Below are 7,598 nucleotides of genomic sequence, written 5' to 3'. Positions count from 1 at the left end.
ATAAGTTGTTTCTTGTTAATCAAGTCAAGATTTCAATTTTAAAAATCTTATCTTTTCAAATATTTTTATAAAAACAAATCTTTTTCATTTTTTTATTATTTTCAAAAATTTTAAAAATTGATTTTCAAAATCTTTTTTTATTTCATAATTTTCGAAAACTTTACTAATAATTAATATGATTGATTCAAAATTTTGAAGTTTGTTACTTTCTTGTTAAGAAAGGTTCTATCTTTAAATTCTAGAATCATATCTTTTAGTTTCTTGTTAGTCAAGTAATCAATTTTAATTTAAAAAATCAAATCTTTCTAAATTTCTTTTTCAAATCTTTTTTCAAAATAAATTTCAATCATATCTTCTTTTTATCATATCTTTTTCAATCATATCTTTTTCAAAAATTTGATTTCAACAATCTTTTCTAACTTCTTATATTTTCAAAATTGATTTTCAAATCTTTTTCAACTAACTAATTGATTTTTTTGTTTGTTTTACTATTTCTTATCTTTTTCAAAATCACCTAACTACTTTTCTCTCTCTAATTTTCAAAAACCACCTTCCCCTTTTTCAAAAATCTTTTTATTTAACTAATTATTTTAAATTTTAATTTTATTCTATTTCTTCTCCTAATTTTCGAAACTAACATCATAATTAAAATAAAAACAAAAATATTCTTCTTCTCTCTCTTATCTCTTTCTATTTATTTATTCATTTACTAACACTTCTCTTCATCTTAAAATTCGAACCCTCTCTTCCTCTCTGTGTTCGAATTTTTCTCTTCTCCTTCTTCTACTCACATAAAGGAATTTCTATACTGTGACATAGAGGATTTCTCTTCTTTTTCACATGAGCAGGAGCAAGGATAAGAACATTCTTGTTGAAACTGATCCAAAACCTGAAAGGACTCTGAAAAGGAAGCTAAGAGAAACTAAAACACAACACTCTGAAGATGACTTTACTGAAATTTTTGAAAAAGAAGTAGAGATGGCCGAAACCAATAACAATTGTGGAGGTGCAAGGAAGATGCTTGGTGACTTTACTGCACCAAATTCCAACATCCATGGAAGAAGCATCTCAATCCCTGCCATTGGAGCAAACAATTTTGAGCTAAAGCCTCCATTAGTTTCTCTGATGCAACAGAATTGCAAGTTTTATAGACTTCCATCAGAAGATCCTTTTCAGTTCTTAACTGAATTCTTGCAGATCTGTGATATTGTTAAGACCAATGGGTTGATCCTGAGGTCTATAGGCTTATGATTTTCCCTTTTGCTGTAAGAGACAGAGCTAGAATATGGTTGGACTCTCAACCTAAAGATAGCCTGAACTCTTAGGATAAGCTGGTCACGGCTTTCTTAGCCAAGTTCTTTCCTCCTCAAAAGCTGAGCAAGCTTAGAGTGGATGTTCAAACCTTCAGACAGAAAGAAGGTGAATCCCTCTATGAAGCTTGGGAGAGATACAAGCAACTGACCAAAAAGTGTCCTTCTGACATGCTCTCAGAATGGACCATCCTGGATATATTCTATGATGGTCTGTCTGATTTGTCTAAGATGTCATTGGACCATTCTGCAGGTAGATCTATTCACCTAAAGAAGACGCCTACAAAAGCTCAGGAACTCATTGACATGGTTGCAAATAACCAGTTCATGTACCCTTCTGAAAGGAATTCTATGAGTAATGGGATGCCTCAGAGGAAGGGAGTTCTTGAAATTGATGCTCTGAATGCCATATTGGCTCAAAACAAAATGTTGACTCAGCAAGTCAATATGATTTCTCAGAGTCTGAATAGATTGCAAAATGTATCCAACAGTACTAAAGAGGCATCTTCTGAAGAAGAAGCCTATGAACCTGAGAATCCTACAATAGCAGAGGTGAATTACATGGGTGAAGCCTATGGAAATACCTATAACCCCTCATGGAGAAATCATCCAAATTTCTCATGGAAGGATCAACAAAAGCCTCAACAAGGCTTTAATAATGGTGAAAGAAACAGGTTTAGCAATAGCAAGCCCTTTCCATCATCTTCTCAGCAACAGATAGAGAATTCTGAGTAGAGTCCCTCTAGCTTAGCAAACATAGTCTCTGATCTATCTAAGGCCACTCTAAGTTTCATGAATGAAACAAGGTCCTCTATTAGAAATTTGGAGGCACAAGTGGGCCAGCTGAGTAAAAGAGTCACTGAAACTCCTCCTAATACTCTCCCAAGCAATACAGAAGAGAACCCAAAAAGAGAGTGCAAGGCCATAACCTTACTTGGTGTGGCCGAATGCACAGAGGAGGAGGACGACGTGAATCCCAGTGAGGAAGACCTCATGGGACGTCCTCTGGACAAAAAGGAGTTCCCAATTGAGGAACCTAAGGAATCTGAGGCTCACCTAGAGACCATAGAGATTCCATTGAACCTCTTTTTACCATTCATAAGCTCTGATAACTATTCATCTTCTGAAGAAGATGAAGACATTGTTGAAGGGCAAGTTGCCCAGTATTTAGGAGCAATCATGAAACTGAATGACGAGCTATTTGGTAATGAGACTTGGGAGAATAAGTCTCCATTGCTCATTAATGAACTGAATACCTGGGTTCAGCACACTTTACCTCAAAAGAAATAGGATCCTGATAAATTTCTAATTCCCTATACCATAGGCACCATGACCTTTGAGAAGGCTCTGTGTGACCTGGGGTCAAGCATAAACTTAATGCCACTCTCTGTAATGGAGAAACTAGGAATCTTTAAGGTACAGGCTGCCAAATTCTCATTAGAGATGGCAGACAAATCCATGAAAAAGGCTTATGGACAGGTACAGGATGTGCTAGTAAAGGCCAAAGGCCTTTACATCCCTGCTGATTTCATAATCATAGACACTGGAAAGGATGAGGATGAATCCATCATCCTTGGAAGACCCTTTCTAGTCACAGCAAAAGCTGTGATTGATGTGGACAGAGGAGAGTTGATCCTTCAATTGAATGAGGACTACCTTGTGTTTAAAACTCAAGGATCTCCCTCTGTAACCATGGAGAGAAAGCAAGAAAAGTTTCTCTCAATGCAGAGTCAAACAAAGCCCCCACAGTCAAACTCTAAGTTTGGTGTTGGGAGGCCACAACCAAACTCTAAGTTTGGTGTTGGGAGGTCCCAACAATGCTCTGAACATCTGTGAAGCTCCATGAAAGCTCACTGTCAAGCTATTGACATTAAAGAAGTGCTTATTGGGAGGTAACCCAATTTTATTTTTCTATGTTATTTTCTTTTTTTAGGTTGATGATCATGTGGAGTCACAAAAATAACTGCAAAAATTAAAGAAAAATAAAAAATAGCATTAAAAACAACACACCCTAAAGGAGACACTTACTGGCATTTAAACGCCAGTAAGGGTAGCAGAATGGGCGTTTAACGCCCAGTCTAGCACCATTCTGGGCGTTAAACGCCAGAAAGAAGCACCAGACTGGCGTTAAACGCCAGAAACAGGCTACAATCTGGCATTAAACGCCAGAAAGAAGCAACAAGCTGGCATTAAACACCAGAAATAGGTTGCAGCCTGGCGTTTAACGCCATGAAAGGAATAAAAGCTGGCGTTTAACGCTAGAACCAAGCAACAGTCTGGCATTAAACGCCAGGATTGCACACTAAGGGCGTTTACATGCCTGATTGGAGTAAGGATGAAAAATCCTTGACCCCTCAGGATCTGTAGACCCCACAGGATCCTCACCTACCCCACCTCTCTCTCTATCTCCCTCTATCTCCTCTATTTTCTTGTTCTTCCTCTTCTTTCTTTCTTCTTTTGCTCGAGGATGAGCAAACCTTTTAAGTTTGGTGTTGTAAAAGCATTGCTTTTTTGTTTTTCCATAACCATTTATGGCACCTAAGGCCGGAGAAACCTCTAGAAAGAGGAAAGGAAAGGCAAAAGCTTCTGCCTTCGAGTCATGGGAGATGAAAAGATTCATCTCAAAGGTCTATCAAGACCACTTCTATGAAGTTGTGGCCAAGAAAAAGGTGATCCCTATGCAATTCAGATGGAATCGTCACAGAGAAAGACATCCTCGTTGAAGAGGACAAACCCATCACTATGAAAAGGATGAAGCAAACAAGAGAACCCACTCATGGACCTCAATAGAGCATGAGGAATTCCCTCATCAAGAAATCCCTCAGATACCTCAAGGGATACATTTTCCTCCACACAACTATTGGGAGCAACTAAGGATAGGAGCACCAAAATCACTAGGGATGGAGCAACAAAGGCAAGAAAGAGACATAGAGGAGCTCAAGAGCACCGTTGGTTCTTCAAGAGGAAGACGCCACCCTCACTAAGGTGGACTCATTCCTTAATCTCCTTGTCTATTTATTTTTCTGTTTTTTTATTTTTATGCTTTATGTGCTATCTATGTTTGTGTCTTCATTACATGATCATTAGTGTCTAGTGTCTATGTCTTAAAGTTATGAATAATTCCATGAATCCTTCACCTCTCTTAAATGAAAAATGTGCTTAATAACAAAAGAACCAGAAGTACTTGGATTTCAAATTTTATCTTGAAATTAGTTTAATTAATTTGATGTGGTGGCAATACTTTTTGTTTTCTGAATGAATGCTTGGACAGTGCATATTTTTTATAGTAAAGCTTAGGAATGTTAAAATTGTTGGCTCTTGAAAGAATGATGAACAAAGAGAAATGTTATTGATAATCAGAAAAATCATGAAATTGATTCTTGAAGCAAGAAAAAACAGTGAATAAGAAAGCTTGCGAAAAAAAAGAAAGTGGCAAAAATTAAAAGAAAAAGAAAGAAAAAGAAAAAGCAAGCAGAAAAAGCCAATAGCCCTTAAAACCAAAAGGCAATGGTAAAAAGGATCCAAGGCTTTGAGCATTAATGGATAGGAGGGCCCAAGGAAATAAAATCCAAGCCTAAGTGGCTAAATCAAGCTGTCCCTAACCATGTGCTTGTGTTATGAAGGTCCAAGTGAAAAGCTTGAGACTGAGTGGTTAAAGTCGTGATCCAAAGCAAAAAGAGTGTGCTTAAAAACTCTGGACATCTCTAACTGGGAACTTTAGCAAAGCTGAGTCACAATCTGAAAAGGTTCACCCAGTTATGTGTCTGTGGCATTTATGTATACGGTGGTAATACTGGAAGACAAAGTGCTTAGGGCCACGGCCAAAACTCATAAAGTAGCTGTGTTCAAGAATCAACATACTGAACTAGGAGAATCAATAACACTATATAAAATTATGAGTTCCTATAGATGCCAATCATTCTGAATTTCAAAGGATAAAGTGAGATGCAAAAACTGTTCAGAAGCAAAAAGCTACTAGCCCCGCTCATCTACTTGGGACTAAGTTTCATTGATATTGTGGGATTCATTGTATATTCTCTTCTTTTTATCCTATTTTATTTTTAGTTGCTTGGGGACAAGCAACAATTTAAGTTTGGTGTTGTGATGAGCGGATAATTTATACGCTTTTTGGCATTATTTTTACATAGTTTTTAGTATGATTTAGTTAATTTTTAGTATATTTTTATTAGTTTTTAAGAAAAATTCACATTTCTGGACTTTACCATGAGTTTGTGTGTTTTTCTATGATTTCAGGTATTTTCTGGCTGAAATTGAGGGACCTGAGCAAAAATCTGATTCAGAGGCTGAAGAAGGACTGCTGATGCTGTTGGATTCTGACCTCCCTGCACTCGAAATAGATTTTTTGGAGCTACAAAAGTCCAAATGGCGCGCCCTTAACTGCGTTGGAAAGTAGACATCCAGGGATTTTCAGCAATATATAATAGTTTATACTTTGCTCGAGTTTAGACGATGCAAACTGGCGTTTAACGCTAGCTTTCTGCCCTATTCTGGTGTTAAACGCCAGAAACAAGTTGCAAAGCAGAGTTAAATGCCAGAAACAAGTTACAAACTGGCATTTAACTCCAAGGAAGACCTCTACACATGAAAGCTTCAATGCTCAGCCCAAGCACACACAAAGTGGGCCCAGAAGTGGATTTCTGCATCATTTACTCATTTCTGTAACCCTAGTAACTAGTTTAGTATAAATAGAACTTTTTACTATTGTACTAGCGGTCTTTAACCAGATCTTTGATCAGTTTTATGCTATCTTAGACTTTTATGGAGGCTGGCCATTTGGCCATGCCTGAACCTTCATCACTTATGTATTTTCAACGGTGGAGTTTCTACACACCATAGATTAAGGTGTGGAGCTCTGCTGTTCCTCGAGTATTAATGCAAAGTAATATTGTTCTTCTATTCAACTCATGATTATTCTTATTCTAAGATATGCATTCGCACACAAGAACATGATGAATGTGATGATTATGTGACACTCATCACCATTCTTACTTATGAACGCGTGATTGACAACCACTTCCGTTCTATATGAAAACAAGCTTAAATGTGTATCTCTTGGATTCCTGGTCCATGCGTTTGACTGCCTTTCCTGACAACAGAGCCTTCAATTCTTTGCGATCAGATTCTTCATGGTATAAGCTAGAATCAATTGGCAGCATTCTTGAGATCTGGAAAGTCTAAACCTTGTTTGTGGTATTCCGAGTAGGATCTGGGATGGGATGACTATGACGAGCTTCAAACTCGCGACTGTAGGGCATGGTGATAGACGCAAAAGGATAGTAAATCCTATTCCTACACGATCGAGAACCGACAGATGATTAGCCCTATGTAACCCGTAGCTGGACCATTTTCACTGAGAGGATGGACGGTAGCCATTGACAACGGTGATCCCCCTACATACAGCTTACCATAGAAAGGAGTATGAAGGATTGAATAAATGCAGTAGGAAAGTGGAGATTCAAAAGGAATGAGGCATCTTCATACACTTATCTGAAATTCCCACCAATGAATTACATAAGTATCTTGATGAGCGGATAATTTATACGCTTTTTGGCATTGTTTTTAGTATGTTTTTAGTATGTTTTAGATAGTTTTCATTATATTTTTATTAGTTTTTATTTAAAATTCACTTTTCTGGACTTTACTATGAGTTTGTGTGTTTTTCTATGATTTTAGGTATCTTCTAGCTAAAATTGAGGGACCTGAGCAAAAATCTGATTCAGAGGCTAAAAAGGACTGCAGATGCTGTTGGATTCTGACCTCCCTGCACTCGAAGTGGATTTTCTGGAGCTACAGAAGCCCAATTGGCGCGCTCTCAATTGCTTTAGAAAGTAGACATTCTGGGATTTCCATCAATGTATAATAGTCTATACTTTGCCCGAGATTTGATGGCCCAAACCGGCGTTCCAAATCAGCTCAAGAATTCTGGCGTTTAACGTCGGAACTGGCACAAGAATGGGAGTTAAACGCCCAAACTGGCACAAAAGCTGGCGTTTAACTCCAAGAAAAGTCTCTACACAAGAAAGATTCAATGCTCAGCCCAAGCACACACCAAATGGGCCCGGAAGTGGATTTTTATGTCAATTACTCATTTTTGTAAACCCTAAGCTACTAGTTCTCTATAAATCGGACCTTTGGTTATTGTGTTTTCATCTTTGGACGTCTAGTTCTTAGATCATCTTGGTAGCTATCTTTGAGTAGTCTTATGCTATCTTAGATCATGGGGGCTGGCCTCTCGGCCATGCCTAGACCTTGTTCTTATGTATTTTT

General features: G+C 37.6%; 1 non-coding gene across 1 annotated transcript; it reads right to left on the bottom strand.

Moving 5' to 3' along the window:
- Positions 1–1,379: 1,379 nt before the first annotated feature.
- Positions 1,380–1,483, bottom strand: LOC127746257 (small nucleolar RNA R71). Its single transcript, XR_008007877.1, has one exon. It is a non-coding gene; the product is annotated as a small nucleolar RNA R71 (small nucleolar RNA).
- Between the last annotated feature and the right edge of the window lie 6,115 nt (positions 1,484–7,598).

Source organism: Arachis duranensis, chromosome 3 (genome assembly GCF_000817695.3).
Source record: "Arachis duranensis cultivar V14167 chromosome 3, aradu.V14167.gnm2.J7QH, whole genome shotgun sequence".
In the NCBI taxonomy this organism is placed as follows: domain Eukaryota; kingdom Viridiplantae; phylum Streptophyta; class Magnoliopsida; order Fabales; family Fabaceae; genus Arachis; species Arachis duranensis.
This window is presented reverse-complemented; position numbering and strand designations above follow the sequence as displayed.